The sequence below is a fragment of the Camelus ferus genome, chromosome 10 (genome assembly GCF_009834535.1).
Source record: "Camelus ferus isolate YT-003-E chromosome 10, BCGSAC_Cfer_1.0, whole genome shotgun sequence".
In the NCBI taxonomy this organism is placed as follows: Eukaryota; Metazoa; Chordata; class Mammalia; order Artiodactyla; family Camelidae; genus Camelus; species Camelus ferus.
The window spans coordinates 52,143,393-52,164,301 of NC_045705.1; the positions used below are offsets into that span (position 1 = coordinate 52,143,393).

The 20,909-nt window shown below is 33.6% G+C and overlaps 1 protein-coding gene and 1 long non-coding RNA gene across 5 annotated transcripts in view; both read left to right on the forward strand.

Moving 5' to 3' along the window:
- SBF2 (SET binding factor 2) overlaps nt 1-20,909 on the forward strand; it is a 382,691-nt gene that overhangs the window by 14,114 nt on the left and 347,668 nt on the right. The gene's annotated exons all lie outside the window — the stretch shown is intronic.
- LOC116666446 lies at nt 63-20,023 on the forward strand. Its single transcript, XR_004323298.1, has 3 exons — nt 63-252; nt 2,984-2,992; nt 20,012-20,023. It is a non-coding gene; the product is annotated as an uncharacterized LOC116666446 (long non-coding RNA).

The following is a 20,909-nucleotide window of genomic DNA, read 5'->3' on the forward strand; positions in this document are numbered from 1 at the left end:
ATATTATATAGAGTCTCACTAGGGATTGTTTATTTTTTAATTTTTTAACATTGTTTATTGATTTATAATCATTTTACAATGTTGTGTCAAATTGGGATTGTTTATTTTTAATGGATAATTTAAAAGAAATAGTATGGTGAAATCACCGTGTTTGCCAAAAGTTACTTGTATTTGTGGGTCGTGAGGTTTGAAACTATTGAAGAACTTATTGAAAGACTTAAGGAAATAATGTGAGTAGCTGATAATTGGCAAGTAAGTATGCCTCTACTGTAGTGAACTACTTGCCAGTCTCCTAAGGAATCAAGATTTTTCTCCTTGACTTCACAATTGCTGCTCCTTCATTGTTATGTCTTTTCAAATATAGCCATTTTATTGGTTGTGAAGTAGTGTACTGCTGATATTTTAATTTGTTTCCCAAGATTTTTGTGTGCAGCCATATACATCTACATGTATCATTAATCTTACTTTAATTCTTATAAAACAAGTTTATAGCATCTGTTCATTTATGTAGTCTGTTTTAAAACGTAACTATGTTATTGGCAACTTTCCATATTCTACATGTAAATGTATGAGATATGTATATATATGATAGCATTGATTTTTGTTAGCTAAAGTGTTTTATCATTTAACATATTTTAATGTACATGTACTATATTATAATACATAATTTAATATGCATATAATGAATGTGATTAATCCTTCTAGCTGAATCTTTGTATTCATCTTTAATTTCTTGGGATAAGTAGATAGAGAGGCTGTAAAGTTAAGTAGTTAAAAGCATGGGGTGGAGTCAAATGATCTGGGTTTGATTCCTGGTTTTGCCTTTTAGTAGTTACGGCTTTAGACAAGTTACTGCATTTTTTTTTGTGTCTGAGTTTCTGTGTCTATAAAATGGGATAATTAATAGTAGTATCTACCTCACAGAGTTGTGAAGATTAAGTGAGTTTATTCTTGTCATTTATTTATGTCTGGCACAGAATAATTCTATAAGTTTTAATTTGTGGATGTGGAATTGCTAAGTCAAAGGACATGTACATATATATTGACATGTTAATTTTCTGCCCAGCATCCCTTCTTTTGGGAAGTGTGTTGTTCTATTCCCTGTAATTCCACGGAAAATGTCCTAGTTACTCCCACCCTGTACCTTAAACTGGGCCAGTTAGAGTCATCTGTGGGTCTTTTCTTTTAAAAGGAACAAGAAAGTCTCTATTTTCTACTAGGATGACTAAGGTAGGATACAGTGACTAAGTTCGGGCTGTCAATGTGTATTTTCCCTACTGTATTTAGAGAGTCTGAATATTGAAGAGAGGCAAAGATAGCCAAAAAATTAAGAGACAGACAGAACTTTGGAAACATCATTTAAACTTCTGGTTCTAGTCATTCTTGAAAGCCAAAAGAACATTTTAAAAAGTAGTTTTGAAGCATATAACTCAAGTGTCTTCCAGAATGATTGTATCAGTTTATACTCCCATTTCCTTCAGGAGAATCTTAATTAGAAAAAAAAAAAAGTCATTGTTTAAGCAACAACAGAGGAGAATGCATAGTTCCATGAAGATGAGACAGATCAGGAAGATCAGACCTTATACTTAATTCAGATTATGTCTCTGCTACTTGTCTTTGGCCTTTATTGTAACCTAAGTATATTTAAACCTAGGAATCTGAGGTCTGAAAATTCCAAGTCTTCCCTTTTTCACTTGTCTGATTTATCCAGGCTGAAAGAGTTCCTTCAGGGTCTGGTCCAAATAAATTCCAATATTCTATGAATAGAGAAATCTTTGAAATTGAAAAAGAGCCCTTTCAGCAGACATACTTTTATTATTTTAGCAGTCCACTTTATCTAATGGGAGTTGAAACACTTATTTACTAAGTATTTATTGAATGGACAGATTTGTAGGGCTTTCTTTTGAGTGATTTCCCTAGTAGATTGAGTGGGGGAGAAAGTTTGTATCTTCCTTAGAAAGACCCATTCCCACTGATGAGGCCATTCTGTAGATGACTTCTTTTCCTTTAAAAAACCTTTGTGTACTTTATTAATTTACAGGATCAGTTGGTGCCATGATTTGAAGAAAACAGTTAAGTTGTTTGGAAACTTGACATCTCAAGTTACTTTTTTCCATCAAGCAAATATTCAATTGTTATAGTTTATTAAAATATAAGATTTAAAACTTGAAATCGAAGATTCTTGTATAAAGAAAATAACTAGTTTTGGGGCAAGTTTTTAAGTTAAAAAAATCTGTTTATAGTTAATGACATCTGCTTGTAGGTAAAAAATGTCCTTTTTTTTCTTCCCAGCTTAAGCTAAGTCTTATTACATTTAGAGAGAGAAAGCAACTGTTGGAACAAACTTGAAAAATAATAGTACGAAAAATAATTTGCAATGGAAAGTAGTAGTTGGAACTGGAGTGAATTTTACAAATGCTTTATATATTGTCCCACGCAGTTCTATGGAATTTGAAAAGAATGTTACTTGTTTTCCTTTTGAGACAGATATTTTACCAAATAATTTTAGGCTGAGTAAACCAAAATCCACACAGAATTAGATTAATAAAACGTTTTTTGATGGAGAAAAGAAATGAGAGGGAGCAACAATAAAGATTCATTTAGGATAGTACAAAACTGAAAGTTTTTGAAATTACAGGTTAGTGCATTTAGGGAAAAACTGGACTTGACTCATAAGTGAAGGCCAAATGGCTTTTTTTTAGCCATTCAGTCAGGTGTCTATTGAGTGACTGAGGAGGGAGGGAGGGATATTGACTTTGTCCCTAAGGAATTTATTTAATTTTGCTAGGCTTGATCAATCTCATTAGCAGAGAAATGGAAATTTTTTCTTTTAAAAAGCTCACATCTACATCAGTATGAAATGTAATGATCAGGTAGTTTTGAACAACTATAAGGCATCAAGAAGATTCTAGCAAGTGTATGTAGGTAGGGACTAGAAGGTGGAACTGCCTGTAGAAAAAAAATCCACCTTAATGTCTCATAGGAATTGGAAGTTCAACCTGTTCAAGTAAACATGTTCCTCTTCTTAACCTTTTCCTCTTGGTCATTTACCCAAGTCAGAAACTTGCCACAGATGTCCCTTTTTCCCTCACTTTCACTTCAGAAGGTTTTATTTTTCTTAAGTTTTTCACACATTTCTCTCTCTCTCTTTTTTTTTATCTTTTCCCACAATCAGTGCCATCGTTCAGGGTCTCCTCTGTCCTTACTCTGGTTACTATAAAGAACAGTCTGTGAAGATAGAGGTTTGTCTGCCTGTAATATTACATAATTTATGTAATATACATAAATGTCTTAAACAATGTAGAAATGTATTTCTCTCTCACTTAAAGATTTGAGTATAGACAGTTTTGGATTTGTACATTCATCTGGACCCAGGCTGCTTCCAACTTTATACTTAACATCTTAGCTCTACCATATCTATATCCCAAGTAGTAGGGGAAGAAGGGATAGCTCCGTTCCTTTAAAGGTCTGCATCACTTCCTGTGGCTGAAACTTAGCTAGAGGGGATATGGGGAAATGTGGTTCATATCCCTAGTTAAAACTGAGTCTTCTATCACCACCGCCGCCACCACCATAGCTATTAGAGGATAACTCACAGTCTGCCATGGGAACCTCCTTATGTTCCTCCTTTCAGTTAAATTCTTCTCCAGCTAGTTCCATGCTGCTACTAGAATAATTTTTTCCAGTAAAATGGTTATGTCACTCTGTGTTTAATCTTTTGGTAGTTTGTCAGTGGCTTCAAATGCATACCTAGGGTGCCTCAAGTTATCTAAGCAGTGTCAGTGGCAGAGGAAATCTGCATGCATTACTTGTATCATGCAATCATGGTGTTTTACATGATGGAGTTTTCTTCTCTATCATAGTGAGTGATGTTCCCTAGTCTTCTACAATGTCAGTGCTCTGTCCTTGGCTGAGAGGTCTCTAATTGTCCAAATAGTGTTTCCTGCTCCATACCTTTGTAGTGAGGATCTGCATGAGATAGCATAACTGGTTGGTCACAATTGAGCATAAATTCTTGAATCAGAACAACCTGAGTTTAAATTTCTGCTTTACCATCTGCCAAAGTGTGACTATGGGTATATCATATAACTACTGAGCTCAGTTTATCCTCTGTAAACTTGAAACAATAGTAACAGTAGTACCTGCTTCATAAGATTGTTAGGAAGATTAAATGAGTTTATAAGGAGAACCTTCTCCCTAGCAGGAAATGCACTCAAAAGTGGCACCTGTTATTTTTTTACAGTTATGTTTATGTATTCTCAATACAATATAATATTCAGGCATGTTTCACAGAATTTCAGCTGGATATTATTTTTATTGCGTTCCCTGGATATTTTGTATTAGTCGGCAGAAGATACAGAAATTTTAACATTTTAAGAAGAGATACCTTGTGTTGATTATTGTGTTGATTATTTTGCTGATTTCTGTATTTGACTGTGACTGAGCTCTTTTAAGACAGGGACTGTATCCTACTTAGTTTTTTAAATTGAAGTATAGTTGAGTTTACAATATTGTGTTAGTTTTAGGTATATAACAAAGTGATTGTTTTATACATTTTTTTTAGAGTATTTTTCAGTATAGGTTTTCAAGATATTGAAATTGTTCTGTGTTACACAGTAAATCCTTGTTGCTTATCTGTTTTACATATAGTAGTGTGTATAATCCCATACTCCTAATTTATTCCTCCCCTACTTTCCCCTTTGGTAACCATAAGGTTGTTTTCTACATTAGTGAGTCTGTTTCTTTTTTGTATATAGATTCATTTGTATTATTTTTTAGATTCTACATATAAGTGATATGTAATATTTGTCTTTGACTTACTTCATTTAGTATAATAATCTCTCTAGGTCCATCTGTGTTGCTGCAAATGGCATTATTTCATACTTTTTATGGCTAAGTAATATTCCTGTGTGTGTGTGTGTGTGTGTGTGTGTGTGTGTGTGTGTGTGTGTATAAAATCATATCTTCTTTAAACCAGTAGTCTTTTGATGAGCACTTGAGTTGCTTCCATCTTGGCTGTTGTAAGTGGTGCTGGGATGCCTACTGATTTTTATATTCCTGGTGCCAGTAAAATCCTGGCACATAAAAGGCCCATAATAAATATGTGTAGAATGAATATTGAATCAACAGTTTACTTAGGTGGGGTGGCAGCCTAGATGCCATCTTTCTCCTGCTTCCATTTTCTCTTTGAACAGGCACCTTCCTATATAATCTTACTAAAAAGAATTTCTGTTATAAATAGGTAGAATCTTTATTATAACCACTAAATCACTTATTCCCAGGTTTTTTTTTCCTGATGAGATGCTAACTTTAATTTCCCTGAATTATTTTGATTACTAGGGTTAGAGATGAGGGAGACTAAGTCACTGTACAAGTTGCTAAATGGGAATACAGGGATGATTATGGTTTCTTGCCATTCTTTCTTCATTATAAGGGATACTCTGCAGCCATGAAGGGGGGAGTGTAGCAGTAGAACCATCTTGGAGTTTGACTATGTAAGATCTCCATGCTGCCTGCTGTTTCCACATGTTCCTTAGTAGACTTTATCTAAGATGGAAGCACATTGATATAAGCACCTTGAATTATCTTGTAGATTTTATTTTTTAATATTAACTTCATAAATCAAGAAAATTTTTTGTAGTCATCATTGTTTTTAAAGACTTGTTTGGACAACTATTCCAAGTAGTGCCAAAGTTATGTTACTTTTGAATATTACTTTTTTTTTTTTTCCTTTTTAGATGGATAACTTAGACTGTTCAAGTATCTTCTCATTTTTCTTATAAGGGTTTTTTTTTTTTAATACACTGAACATATTCCAGAGATCTTTATTTCAGCCCATTCCATTCAGTGTGGCATATTCTTCTTTGTCATCTTTCTAGGTAAAGTAGTTGAATATTCTCTAATATGGTCAAAGGTTTATTTCAGTAAGCACAACAGGTTTTATAGTCTTCACTTTGTAAACAGAGAACCTAAAGCCTGTTCAATCAGGTGCTTATTGTAGTTTACACACAGATTAGTAGTAAAAGTCTCCTGATTATTTAATGTTTGTAATTCCAGTAGAAGTTACTACATTTTTCTTGATAATAGTAATTAACATTTCTGTAGTCTGAACCAGTCATGGTTATCATTCATGTTCTAAGAATACAGTAATCATTCTCTTGGTCATTAATGCATTGCAGTGAGGACAACCCCTCTAAACAGAAAGTAAATTGTATTTCCAGAATTATGTCAAGACAATTCAGATGAATTGAAAATTCATTTGCTATATTTATTTGAGTGTTTGCTATATCTGATACTTCTAGCTTCATGTTTTTTCTTTTGGGGATGAAATGTGGAATTATTAGATTACTATAAAATATGTACTTTTGTCTATACCTAAATGTTGATTTCTTATGCTGATGTATCATTTAAGGGAGGATAATAGACAGTTCTTAAATGTTTTATTATTGGCCTTTTACAGGTACAGAGAGAAGCTATCTATAAAGTGACAGGAGATTTTAGGATCCTCAATGTATGTTTATAATTCTTGAAACAATAATATAGCCAAACTTCTTTTAAGATTAATTAAATGTTGTATTGAACAATGGGAAGATGTTGGTCAATTTTAAAGAATGTCATTACTTTTTATATAAATGTTTTTCCATTTTATATAATCATAAAGTTATAGATTTCATATAATTTCCTGAGGATACCTTTATCCTCAGATAAAGTTTTGAGACCTCTGGTGCGGTACCTCTTCACAGAATATTTTGAGACAGCATCAACCGGTTCTTTTTGCACAAGTGACTTTAGTAGTTGAATTCCATGGACATAGGATATTTCATTAATAATCAAGGACTCAAAAATAATCAAAGACACTTGGTTACAAGTTATAATGGTTTTTATTTTAGTTTTCAGTATGTATGTGTGCTTGTTACGTATGTATATACAGGTATGTATTTATGTTTTAGTTGACTGATAGATTAGTTGTCTTTTGGAAATTATGGCCCATAAAATAATTTATACTTACATAGAAAGAATATCAACAGATCATGGCAGTCTTCTATTTCTACTATCAAGAAGCATCCTCCAAGAGGCTTACACTCTGTTTTATAAATACAAGACAATGTGTGAAAAGATAACAACATAAAATTGCCAGATAAGTGCTACTGGTAGTAAGACTGGTGTTCTAGTGTTCAGAAGGCTGAGGGTGATAGCAAAGAGCTCATGGAAGTAACTGATTTTGAGTTAAATCTTGAAGAATTGGGCAAGTTTTTTTCCCCCTACATTTGTGTACGAAAAATTTCAAACTGCAGTCGAGTTGAAAGTAGTTTAGAGTGAATGCCATATGCCTACTACCTACACTGTACAATTAAAATTTTACTATACCTATTTTGTCACATTAATTCATCTGTTTGTTTCTCTGTCATCCATTTATCCATCTTTTTTGGGGGGCATTTCAAAGTAAATTGTTGATATTAGCATATTCCCCCAACTAGTTTGATATGCCATCTTTTAAATTTTGGGGCATTCTGGGATGTGTAAAGTATCTTATTGTGGTTTTAATTTCTAGGGTTCTCTGGTGATAAATGATACTGCTTATTTTTTCTTGTGCTTATTGATGAAGTGTCAGTTCAAATCATTTGTCCATATCAAAATTGGATTGTTTGTAATTTTGTTATTGAGTTGTTACTTTATATGTAGTAGTGCTCAAGTGTTAGCTCCTTCTCCTATACCAAATTGTGCCTTTAGTGGACACAGATTTAATTACTTGTGAAAGATAGTTAATCTTTGTTTAAAAAAATTTTTTACAGGGTTAATTAGATTTATTTATTTATTTTTCACCAGAGGTACTGAGGATTGAACCCAGGACTTTGTGCATGATAACAATGCACTCTACCACTGAGCTGTACCCTCCCCCCAAAGATAGTTAATCTTATTGAAATAATATATAGTTTCATTTTTATTAACACATTGTGGGTGGTGGTGGAAAGTTAATAAAAATAATTGTGGGGTTTAAAATTTTTGATATAATTTCTCAAATTGATCTAACTAATTTCTTTGCTGTCAAATAGAACCCAAATTATTAGAGTAAAGGAGGAGGATGTAAATAAATAATTATTAAAATAGCTCTGAATTATTCCTAGGAGGTAGATAACTATCTAAATATATGAAGTGCATCTAATACAAACCAGACATTAATGGGGTTAAAAACACAGTAAATGATGGTGAGATCACTTTGGATTTGAAATTATTTGTTATTAAAGGACCTCAACAGAAGCTATGCATTTGTTCCCTATGTATTTCTTGTTACTATAGCAGGTCTGTGTATTGATTCCAGATATAATAATCTTTGGATAAAAGAAATAATATTTTATAAAATAGTTTATTTTGTTGTCCTTTAAAAGTTGTCATGTTTTGGAATCTTTAAAAATGTTGATGCTTTAGATAAGGTATATCTGGTATTGATGTAACATTTTTATCCTGCTGTAAAAAAAATCATTTCAAGATCAAAGGTATTTTCAGAGTATTTGATATTATTAGTTTTGCAAAAGGTACAAAGGGTGAGAGATTCTCTAGAGTTAAGACATTGTGGTTAGTGTACTAGTAAATTTAAAAAACCAATTATTTATCAGATTTTTACATCTGGAAATAATATTTTTTCATCTTTCTTAGTTATGGTCTAAAGACAAGATTTTTTTGTTGGAAAAGGGAAAAGAAGTACATGCAAAGTAATGGTATTGATAGCTAACGTTTATTTAGTGTTCTCTGTGTACAAAGCACTTAACAAACATCTCATTTAATCCTTACAGCCTGGTGGAGATACTCTCATTATTTCCAATTTACAGATGGGAACTGAAGGCTTTAGGTAACTTGTCCAAAGTTGTGCATCTTACAGCACAGAACCTGTATTTCAGTCCCCAAAAATTTAACTCTACAGTCTTATAATACCTGAGCTGTACCACTTCATTTTAGTGAAAATTATCAAACTTTCCTCATTTGAATTTAAATAAGATTGGTTACAAGGAAAAGAAAGCTACTCAAGCTAGTTTAGTCAAGAAGGGATTATTATAAGGGTACAACAAGGATCCCATAGAAATCAAAAAACTTGGTTCACAGGAGCTAGAGCAAGCCACGGAGGCTGGCACATGGCGTGAATGTTGCTTATCTCTGCATACCTTCTCTGTTCTGCTCCCCCTCTTTTCTTTGTTGGCTAGTTCCTTTGCTCCCTAGTAGTTTCCTATTCCTTTGTGATCTTCACTGGCTGTCCTGCTGCTGCTGTATTGCTCTTCCAGCCCCTCTACTTTATTGTTTGCTTCCCATTTTGGAGGGTAAATCACATGGGCCCATTTCTTCTTTTTGAGGCAGACCACAGTAAGTGAATGGGTTGTTCTTTTGGTACCTATTCTGTCCATTCATTTCTGAACAGATGTAAAGGCACATGATCTGAAACATGGCCACTGGCCCTCTGCATGGGCATGACATTTTCACCCGGAAGTGAGATATGGGTCAGTGAGTATCATAAGATGTACCAATAACTAACTGACCTAGTTTAGGTGAAACTATCAAAAAAGGTGTTTTTTTTTTTTTTTTTTTTACTAGATAAATATTTTCTAAGGTGCCTTCCACAAAACACTTTTTGTTAGTAGCCTGTGAAGAGTGGTAACTTTAGCTAAATAGATATGGAAAACTCTGCTTAATGTGTTTACTTCTTGGAGATTCACAATATGGATTGGCATATTAAAAATTCTGAGAATCCCTACAGTATGGAAGTTTGGTGAGCTCTTTAATATACCATTTCCCACAGTTATTTGGTCACAGAACTCTTACTGTGTGATAGATATCTCACTGAGCAGTGTTTTGGGAAGCATTGCATTAGAGAATGTTAGGGGGTTTTCTTTTGGTGGGGGATAGGATTACTTAGTTTTTAAAAATACTATTGGTAATTCTACCTGGAAGTCATTGACAGTAGAGGACGTTGTTAAAAACACAGGCTTTGGCATTACATAGATAGGATTTGAATTTTAGCTTTGCTGTTTATTAGATGTGATTTTGGATAAGAACTTAAACTTTCTGGGTCTCAGTTTGATAATCTGTGATGTTTCCTGTCAGGTGCTTAGCCCAGTGCCTGACGCAGAAAATGCTTAATAAATGGTGATCTGTAAAATTACCTGTGTTTCTACTAGAAAATGTTTGGGTGTACCAGTTAGGGCAATCATTCTTCTATAATTGGAAATTAACTTATATCTGAATAGTTTTATCTAGCATAACTCATGTGTTAAACTTCATTTTAGGGTAAATATGGGTTCAAAGGAGAATCTCAATTCACAGAAAAGGTATCAATAGGAGAGAGGCTATTAAATATTTTACACCCAGGAGTAGAATGTATGGGGGTTTTGTGAGGTGAGGTTGTTGTTTGAGATCTGCTATATAGGAGTATGTGTGTAGGGGATGACGATATGATGAGAAAGTATGCTCTAGAGATGGTGGGCCAGACTTTTAAGTCTGAATTTGTCTAATGATGCTTTGATTTTTAAACCAAATATATATGGACAAACAGTGCTCTGAGTGTTAGTGACAGTTACAACCCATTTCTGAAAAAAGCAGCTCTAAGGGCTTGCATCACTTGTTACACTTTGTATCTATCGTGAGTACCCTCCATTTTGCCACAATTAATTGGACCAGGGATGTACATGCAGGCTGTTGGCTTGTAAATTAGCCTGACTTGAGCACTGTCCAGTAGTTGTCTTCCAAAATGATGAACTTAACTCAGTCTGATCGTCTTCCTTAGGGAATTTGAATATGAGACAGCGAAGAAGGCAGTAAGCAGAAGCTGCAGGACATTAGAAACCATGTAGTAGAGAGAGCTGTCATGGTGAAAAGTAAAACATACGTGTTTCATTGAGAAGTGAGGCCTGATTGTAGAGTTTTCATGTGCTTCCACACTACCCTACTTATTCTTGCACTAAACTCTTAATTTGAAGTAATTTAAATGAATCTGCATATAGTTCTGGCAATCAGAAAGAGCCCATCTTGCTTAGTACTACCTCCCACATTCTTTAAGTAAAGCACAGTTATTCACTTAGTTGGTATAAATTGGACCATCTGATTAGCTGGGTGGGAGAAACAGGACCTTTGTGGCATTATTGACCGGGGCATGTAATGACAGTTGTGCTTTTTTTTTTTTTTTTTTTTTTTTTTTGACATAGTTGCCTTGTATTGGGGTGAAGAGACCTGGGTTTAGGGCTCTGCCATCCATTAGCTATGCATGATCTTAGGTAATTCTCTTAATTTCTTTTAAAACATCAGAGAGAGAGAGAGTTTTCATTCTATAATTTGAATTAGTTAAGCTTTTTTTTTTTTTTTAAGGGCTCATAAAAGAGACTTAGTAAACTTGGTCATTGTTCACAGCATTTAGAAATGGTTAGAGATGGCAATAAATCTGAAAGGTGAGAGGAAATAATATGGTCAGTCTGAGTAAACATTAAAATATTGATGCAGCTTAACTTGGAAAGTCTAATAGTTTTCAGCATTACTCTTGTTTGTGAAAAAGGAATGTCTGGGGGATGATATATCTTCACAGATGTGACATTAACTTATTTACTTTTGCTATCCTGTATTTCTATTTTTCCTCCTTTATTTATATTTCAAATATTTCTAATCATTTCCTCTAAAAAGCTGGACAAAACAGGTACATTTGTTTTTCAGTCCATGCTTACCTAGGCTTAGAGTCAACCTGATAAGGGAGCAAAACACCAGATGTCTGTTTTTGATGGAGAATCTTAATCAATGAATTATCTCAAATTATTGATAAACTAAATTATGCTATTATTCAGTATAGTAATATCTTAGGTCAATAGTAATTCTTACCTTTATGAGAAAAATTGTTCCTTTTATCAAAAAAAATTGTAGAGTTACCCTGAAGTAGTTATGTTGCTCTTAATATTGGTAGATTAATATTTAAGTATTGGTAGATTGTGTGATTTAGGGATTCTTTGCCATAACTTTGTATTTCCCCACAGAATCAGGAGCAAAGCCTGGAATGAAAAGAAGTTTTTTAAAAAATATTGTAAGCAGTTAAAATCAGTGTCTTAAAAAAAGACTATGCACTAATGTGCAGACAGGGCTTGCTTTGATTTTATATAATTCTTACCGCTGTTTGTTAAATCAGCAACCCCCGTCCCCTGCCGAAAAAAAGGACAAGTTTTCAGAACCAGACTTTGTGGCTCTATCTACTTCCTTTGCTCTCATTCTTTAAAAAATTTTTAATCAAATTATATATGCACATAGTTTAAATCAGTTGGTTCTATGAGGCTTATTACAAGAACCAGTATTCCTCTCCATTACTGTCTCATCCCCCTATCAGTTGTTCTCTTCCCTGGGGGCAAACCCTGGAACTTTTACAGCTGATTCTTTTTACACTTGCTGCATGTGGCTGAGGCTGCTAGTTGTCCTTCCGTATGTTTTTCCCTCTTTCAGTAATGGACCCTTTATTTTTTAGCTAGGTACATGGCTACGTGGAGTAAAAACATGTCCCATTTTTCTTGTAGCTAATTGTGGTGATGTGATTAAGTACTGAACAGTAAGTCAGATGGGACTTCTGGGAGGTGTTTCTAAGAGGAAGGAATATGACCTTCATTATTACTTTTCTTTCCTACTGATTAGAAAGGTAGATGTTATAGTTAGAACTTGAGCAGCAATCTTAGACAAGGAAGTAAAAGATATATATGTAAGATTGTAGAATGAAAAGATAATTATGGACCTTAGCCCTAGATTATTTCATTTATGTGGAAGGGAAAAAAACTTCCATTTTTTTAAAGCTGCTGTTGCTAGAGGTTTCCATTCACTTGCAGCCCAACCTAACCCTAACTGATATACCTCCATGTCTCTAAATAAACCTCAGATTACTATTTTTTGATTAAAAATAATAGACTATTTCTTGACTTCCCTTCATGACAATTGGGATTGACTTTCACCTAACCTATTACACTTGCCTGCACAGACACACTTTGTACGTACCTGGCATCTTCCCAGAATGTTACATTATAATTTTGGCTAAGTCAGTGTGCAGTGCTTTCATCTTGGTTATGTAAATGAACTTTATAATTATCTTTTTTCTTATTTGTTTTCTTAGTTTTCTATTGCTTATCATTAATTTAAAACCAACTAATTCTGCCAATTATTTAAAATTTTCTGTTACCTTTATCTTCTTGAAGATCTCTCTCCTTAGGCCTACTGAGGTGCTTTATGTATTAATTGCTCTATATGATGCACCACTGTTATCCTGGCATTTTTCTTCCCCATCATTCTGAAGATTCCCTTTTTTCTCTTCTGTTGGACCTCTTTATTTCTGACTCTTACCTCTTCCTTCTTGTTTTTTTCTCTTAATTTTATTGGAGTGTATCTTACAGTAGCATCTTAAGAAAAAGGGTACAAAGGAAGGTAACATTCCTGAGGACTTGCATGTCTGAAATGTTTTTATTCTAGATTGATAATTTGAATTGGCTAGCAATCATTTTCGCTTAGAAGTTTGAAGTTTTTGACCCATTGTCCTTTAGATTTCAAGATTGCTGAGAATCCAGTGGTACTCTGATTCCTGGTCTTTTGTATGGTACTCAGTTTCTCTTCCCTTAAAGCTTTCGGGATTTAAAAAATTTATTCCTGATTTCTGAAATTTCATGCCTTGAAGTAGCTCTTCTTGTATTCATTATGCTAGCCATTCAGTGAGCTTTTCCAAACTGGAAACTTACATCTTGCCATTCTCTACTGTCTGTAGTCTCTTTCTGAAACTCCTGTTTTTATCTCTTCAGGTTTTCCTTGATGTTGTTTTTGTTTTATTGATGTCTACCCTTTTTCTTCCATCTCTTTTTTATTTCCACTATCATTAAAAATATTTCAACAGCTTTTTTTGTCTCTAAATTTTTTCCATACATTTTTGTTTTTGTTTTTTATGGATGTAGTGTCTTCCTATGTCTCTAAAGATATTACTGACTTAAAAAATGTTTTTATTTCCCCAAACAAGTCTTCTAGTCCCCGCCACTCCCCCACTTTGCTCTGGTTTTGACCTTCCATATTAGAAGCTTTCCTTAGCTTCCTCATGATCTTGTTTTGTGCCCATTGCTTTGGACTGTGGGCTTCACTGTTACATGATCTTGCTGCAATTGGGTTGGTAACCTCCCTTGATCTTTTATCTTGGGTTTGTCAGATTTCCCGAAAAGGATCTTCCCATCTCCTGACTGCCAGAACCTTGGGAGCCACGAAGGGAAAGACTTTTAAACCATTCCCTCTCTTTTCATTTTGATATCCTTACTTTCAATTGCTAAGTATCTCCATTGGCCAGTTACCCTCTCTTTTATTTTTTCCTGATATTAAGCCTCCACTCTTCTACTGGGTTGGAGCAAGGACAGTCACCCAGGTATATAAGAAGAGGGTCTGGGGATCTGATTGCTTTTTAAGTTGGCTTTCGTATAGTTTCTACCCACCCTTCACTTCTAGAAGTATCTAGTACTGCTGATCTTGGTTCTGCTAGAGCTTATTGAGTGTCCTAAAGTATAAATTGGGTAGCTTCTTCTCTTTCTCTCTAGTGGTTTAGGATTTAGAGTTCTGAGGTGAACTAATTCAGCTAAATTTATCCAGCTGCTTTTCAAATTCTAAACTTGTGTTTTATCCTCTATTTTTTCCTTTCTCTCTCTGGCTGCATTGCTAATTATTGTTTCTTTGGTAGCGCCTCTCCTTTATTTTAAAACTTTGAAACAAAAAAAAATCAACTGCAAGTATAATAATTTTATTTGCTTATTGACTATAATACCCAATCAAGTTTCTTTAAAATCATTTAAAAATTTCAGAATTTCCTGGATGTTAATTATTTTGCAAGATTTGTTTGCTTTGTAAAAATGAAATGTCAACTCTTAAAAGAGGTGTTTAAATATTAAGATAATGTTTCTTAAAATAAGAAAACAACTGAAAAATGTGTGTATGTATATATACTTTGCTTTATAGGCTAGGGCTTATACTATTTTTCTTTCTTTTCCATTATAGTCATAACAAAATGATATTCTCCAAATTTTTTCTCTGTAAGCTCTTAGTCCTACCCCTTGGCTAAGCCAGGTAGACATTAAACCAGAAGAGAAAGGGATTCTGGTTAAAAAAAAAAAAAAGTAAGAGAAAAAGTTTAGTAATAATCATTAAAAAAAGTGAGATATTTCTTTCTTTCATTCAGCAGATATTTACTGAATACCTGTTATGTGCTAGTAGTGCGTAAAATGAACATGGTCCCTGCCCTTATGGAGTTTATTGTCAGTTTGAGAGACATTAAAAAAAGTCTTGAATAACCATTGCCTATAATGGCAAACTATGTTAATGTTTATAAATACTGTAAACAATGTGTGTTTCAAATTTTAATATGTATATGCATCACCTGTAGATTTGTCAAAAATCTGATTCAGTAAGTCTGAGTTGGTGTGAGATTCTGCATTTTTCTTTAAAAAATTAACTTTTTTGAGGTATGCTTTTTACATATAAAATTCACACATTTTAGGTGTAAAAATCAACTTTTGTTATACAGTACATATCTCTCTTCTTTCTTCTCTCTTTCTCACTCTATCCATCCACTTATCTAGCTCATTGTTATAACTGCCCTAAAGATCTAAATTGAACATTTTTAACAAGTTCCAGGTTATGCTGATGATGCTGTTCTGAGGACCATATTTTGAGTAGCAAGGCTGTAATTATCAATTCAGACTTCAATCCCCAGAACTGATATAACTCAGTATTATATCAGTAGAAACTCTGGTTTGATTTTTACTTTAAAAATGATGGTGATCATGTTTGTACATTTAATAATGTTGTTGAATGGAAAGTGAAGCCTTATGAATTAAAAATATATCAAAGTTAGTGAAAACCTATCTTATTCCTGCCTCCCAGCTACCCTTTAGAGAGCCATTTCCTGTGTCCTTTCACAGATATTCTATAAATAGAGTAATTACATATTTACTTATTTAATTTTTATTTTAAAAAAAATTTTTGTATCACTTTTGTCCATACTTTTGCATTTAATATCATTAGATCATGAGCTCCCACAAGATTTTCCAAATGCTTCCAACATTATATTTTAACACCTTTATTGTGGTATGATTCCATACAGTAAACTACACATATTTCATATGTACAAATTGATAAATTTTGATAGATGTATACACCAAGTAAAACCACCACCACAATCAAGTTAACTAACATTTCCATCACTCCCCAAGAGGTGCAAATTTCAAATTCACATTTTATCCCTTCCCACCCCCTTCCCCCCGCCGCCCCCTGTAACCATAAGTTTGTTTTCTATGTCTATGAGTCTGCTTTTGTTTTGTAGATAAGTTCGTTTGTGTCCTTCTTTTTCAGATTCCACACATTAGTGGTATCATATGGTATTTTCCTTTCTCTTTCTTACTTACTTCACTTAGAATGACAATCTCCAGGTCCATCCATGTTGCTGCAAAGGAGTAATTATGTATTTATATTCTCCATTTACCTCCTTTTTACACACATGTTTGCAGTTCTAGAGACCTGCTTTTTTCTTTGGTTTTTTAAATTATCTTTTGCTTTGTACTTCTTTTAAAAATTGAAGTAAAATTTAGATAGAATGAAATGCACACAGTATAAGTGTACAATTTGCATTTTAACAAATAAATACACCCTTGTAATGTAAATCTCAATCAAGACCTTGATGCTTAGCTTGGACAGGGTTCTGGCATGCTTATTTTGATGTTTGTAATTCTATAATCAAGCCAGGATTTAATGACAGATTAGTGAATTGCTATCCTATTGCACATAGGACTGTTAGATGCTTTTGAGATGTCATCAACTTACTTGAAAAAAAAAACTTTAACTTTTAGAGCAGTTTTAGGTTCATAGCAAATTGAGGGGAAAGTACAGAGTTCCCATACGTCTTCTATCCCGACATGTACAGCCTCCCCCACTATCAATATCCAGCACCAGAGTAGGGCATTTGTTATAGTTGATGAACCTACACTGACACATCATTATCACCCAAAGTCTATAGTTCACGTTAGGGTTCACACCTGGTGTTGTACATTCTATGGGTTTTGACAAATACATAATGACTTGTATCTGTCATTATAGTATCATACAGAATAGCTTCACTGCTCTAAAAATCCTTTGTGTTCATCTATTCATCCCTTCCCTCTCTCCTGACTCACACACATTCTTGATATTAGAGTAAAACATTTGCAGGGGTCAAAATACCTACTTCAACTAACATCTCAAATAAAATAATAAAAGTCTTCTGCATATTTGTTTTTAATATAACAATCTTTTTTCCCTCTGAAGATTCAATCTTTATTTTGATACAAAAAAAAAAAAACCCCCAAAACAAAACCTTTTAACCTGTAAAAAGTGTCACTTGTTTTCATATTGTTGTAGAGCAGTATTTCCTAAATCTCATCCTATATGTACCTGTAGAAGAATCCAAGGGAGTATATAAATGAAAGACAGATGTTTGTATTGAGGTGCCAAAGTTAGTTTTATATTTGGATCTTTGATGAATAATATTGCTATATCAGTATTAAATAATTGTGTCTGTTGGGTTCTTTGAGAAGAAGATGCTGAGGTGGAGATAGGAGTGTAAGAGATGTATTGGAGAATAATGCCTGTGAAAGATTAAAGGAAACAGAATAGGGCCAGGAGAGTCTTCTCACCATGATGCAATCTGACAAAATCTTAGCCAACCCAGTAGGGAGCTCTAGAGCAGAGCTTGCTGCTTAGAGGAGTCCCTTGCTAGGCAGAAATGGCCAGATCCTAGTACCCTAGTCATGTAGTCTTTGGGGAATGCCTGGGAAGATTGTGGTTTTGGCTGAAAGCTGTGTCAGAACCTGAAGGCTCTAACAGCTCCCTGCAAATGCATTTGAAATTCTTCTTGAAAGATCTGAGCAGCTCATCTTGGCTGCTAATACTCATCATCATTTTTTAAAAAGACAATTATCATAGGTTGTTGAAAATACTACAGATTTTTTGAGGTAAAAATTTCTTTTTGGTTAGAGGGTACACCAACAGGTTAAGGAAAAATAAATCGATATTTTTTAGTTTAGAAACTTAAAATCAGCAGTATATATAAGATTATGAGATATTAATTACTTAGAATAAGAGCATCTGAACAATGATCTGGCAGTAGAAAGATTTTTTTTTTTTTGAGGGGAGCTGTTTGGCTGCATAGTTCTTATGCTTTAAGGTAAGGACAAAATAGCTTTTCCCGTACAGTTGTGATGAAGATTACAACATAATGCTTACCACATATGTGAAAGAAATCTTGTCAGAATATGATAAAAATGGAGAGAATTGATAGAAATGACAAGGTAACTACTTGAAAATTAAAGAACTCAATTTGTCAACATGAAACTTTTGAAGAGAAGACATGGTAGACAGAAAATGAAATCAGTATTAAAAATAAGTTTTGGTCAACTTGGTATTGGCACAAAAACAGACAAATAGATCAGTGGAACAGAATAGAGAGCCAAAACCAACATATCTGTGGTCAGTTAATCTTCAACATAGGAGGCAAGAGTATACAATGGAGAAAAGACAATCTCTTCAGCAAGTGGTGTTGGCAAAGCTGGACAAATCAGTGAAGTTAGAGCAATCCCTCACACAATACATAAGTCTTTAAGTCATTGTGCGTTTATTTTTAACTATAAGTCATGATACCCTAAAACTCCTGAAGAAAACACAGATAAAACATTCTCTGACATAAATCATAGCAATATTTTCTCAGATCAGTCTCCCAAAGAAAAGAAATAAAAGCAAAAATAAACAAATGGGACCTAATCAAATTTACAAGCTTTTGCACAACAAAGGAAACCATAAACAAAATGAAAAGACAACATATTAACTGGGAGAAAATATTTGCAAAGTGTGACCAACAAGGGATTAGTTTCCAAACTGTACAAACAACTTACAGAACTCAAATATCAAAAAACAAAAACAAAACAAAACAAAAAACCCAATCAAAAATGGGCAGAAGACCTAAATAGACATTTTTTTTTTTCAGAGAAGACATGCAGATGACCAACAGACATATGAAAAGATGCTCCAGATCACTAATTATTAGAGAAGTGCAAGTAAGACCCTCAAAACCACAATGAGGTATCACCTCCCACTGGTCAGAATAGCCATCATTAAGAAGTATACAGTAACAAATGCTGGAGAAGATGTGAAGAAAAGGAAATCCTCCTACACTGTTGATGAGAGTGTAAATTGGTACAGCTTCTATGGAAACCAGTATGGAGGTGCCTTAAAAACTAAAAATAGAGTTACCATATGGTCCAGAAATCCCACTCCTGGGCATACGTCCAATCCACAAAAGACAAAAACTCTAATTCAAAAAGACACGTGCACCCCAGTGTTCATAGCAGCAGTATTTACGATAGCCAAGACATGGAAGCAACCTAAACGTCCATCAACAGATGAATGGATAAAACACACACACACACAGAGGAATATTACTTAGCAATAAAAAAGAGTGAACTCTTGCCATTTGCAGGATAAATTAGGAGTTTGAGGTGAACAGATGCATGCTATTATATATAAAATAGATTAAAAGGATTTACTGTATAGCACAGAGAACTATATTCAATATCTTGTAATAACCTATAATGGAAGAGAATCTGAAAAAGAACATATATATATATATATATATATATATGTATACACATATATATATACACACACACACACGTGGTTATAACTGAATCACTTTTATGTACACCTGAAACTGACACAGTATTCTTCAATATTACTTCTTGAATATACTTCAATAAAATTAAAAAAGTAAGTTTTAGTATGTGGCCGATTTGCTCACTTGAAAATATTGGTTTAGATTCAACATATGCAAGTCAATAAATGTGATACATCATATTAATAGAATGAAAGAAGTCATTTGATTATCTCAGTAGATGCAGGAGAAAGCATTTGACAGCATACAACATCCTTTCACAATATAAACCTTCAAGAGATTGGGTATAGGAAGGAACACACGTCTACATAGTAAAGATCATTTTTGACAAATCCACAGCTAATGTTATACTCAAGAGGGAAAAATTGAAAGTGTTTATATGTTTTGGACATCTATGATAACAAATAAAGATGCATGCTATTTTAAATAGCTGTTTATTTTGTCTTTTCAAAAAATGGATTGTTCCTATTATGATTGGACCCTGACTGATACATCAATATACTATAATTTATTTAACCAATTTACCAGTGTCAGATAACCAAATGTTACGGAGGTCATTTAAATTTTTTCACTGTTATCCAACAGTGTTGCAGTTAACAGGCTTATGTATGTTTCCTGACTATTTCTGTTGGATAAAATTTTAGGAATGGAAATTCTGGTTCAAAAGGCATGTACATTTTAAAAACTTTTGAAACATATTACCACTTGAGCTATATTAATTTTGCCAATTTACACTTCTGGTAGCAAGGTATATGAATGCTTTTCCCTCCTTTAAATCCCCTCATCAACTCTGGGTATTGTCAGTTTAACTTTTGCCAATCTGATAGGTAATAAATTGTGTCATATTTTAATTTACTACAAATGCTTGAGTCTAGAATGATAAAATGTTCTTGGGAAGTAGTAGGAATAGCCTCCCTTGGGATAGTTAGAAGTAAACTGCACAGATTATTTTAAGAAATTCTGTGGCAGGATGAATTGAAGATTGCTTTTAATAGAATTAAAGAAATGAAAGCAAAAAAACTGCTTTCTCTCTTAAAAAAAAATAAGCAGTCATTGTCATCTGGTTCTCCTATAGAGATAATAAAGGAAATATATACACAACAATTATTAGGAAGTAAATTTCTATTTATAATAGCACAAATACAACTTCTGTGACTCCTCTTTAGGGACAGAGCGTACTTCTTGTCCAGGA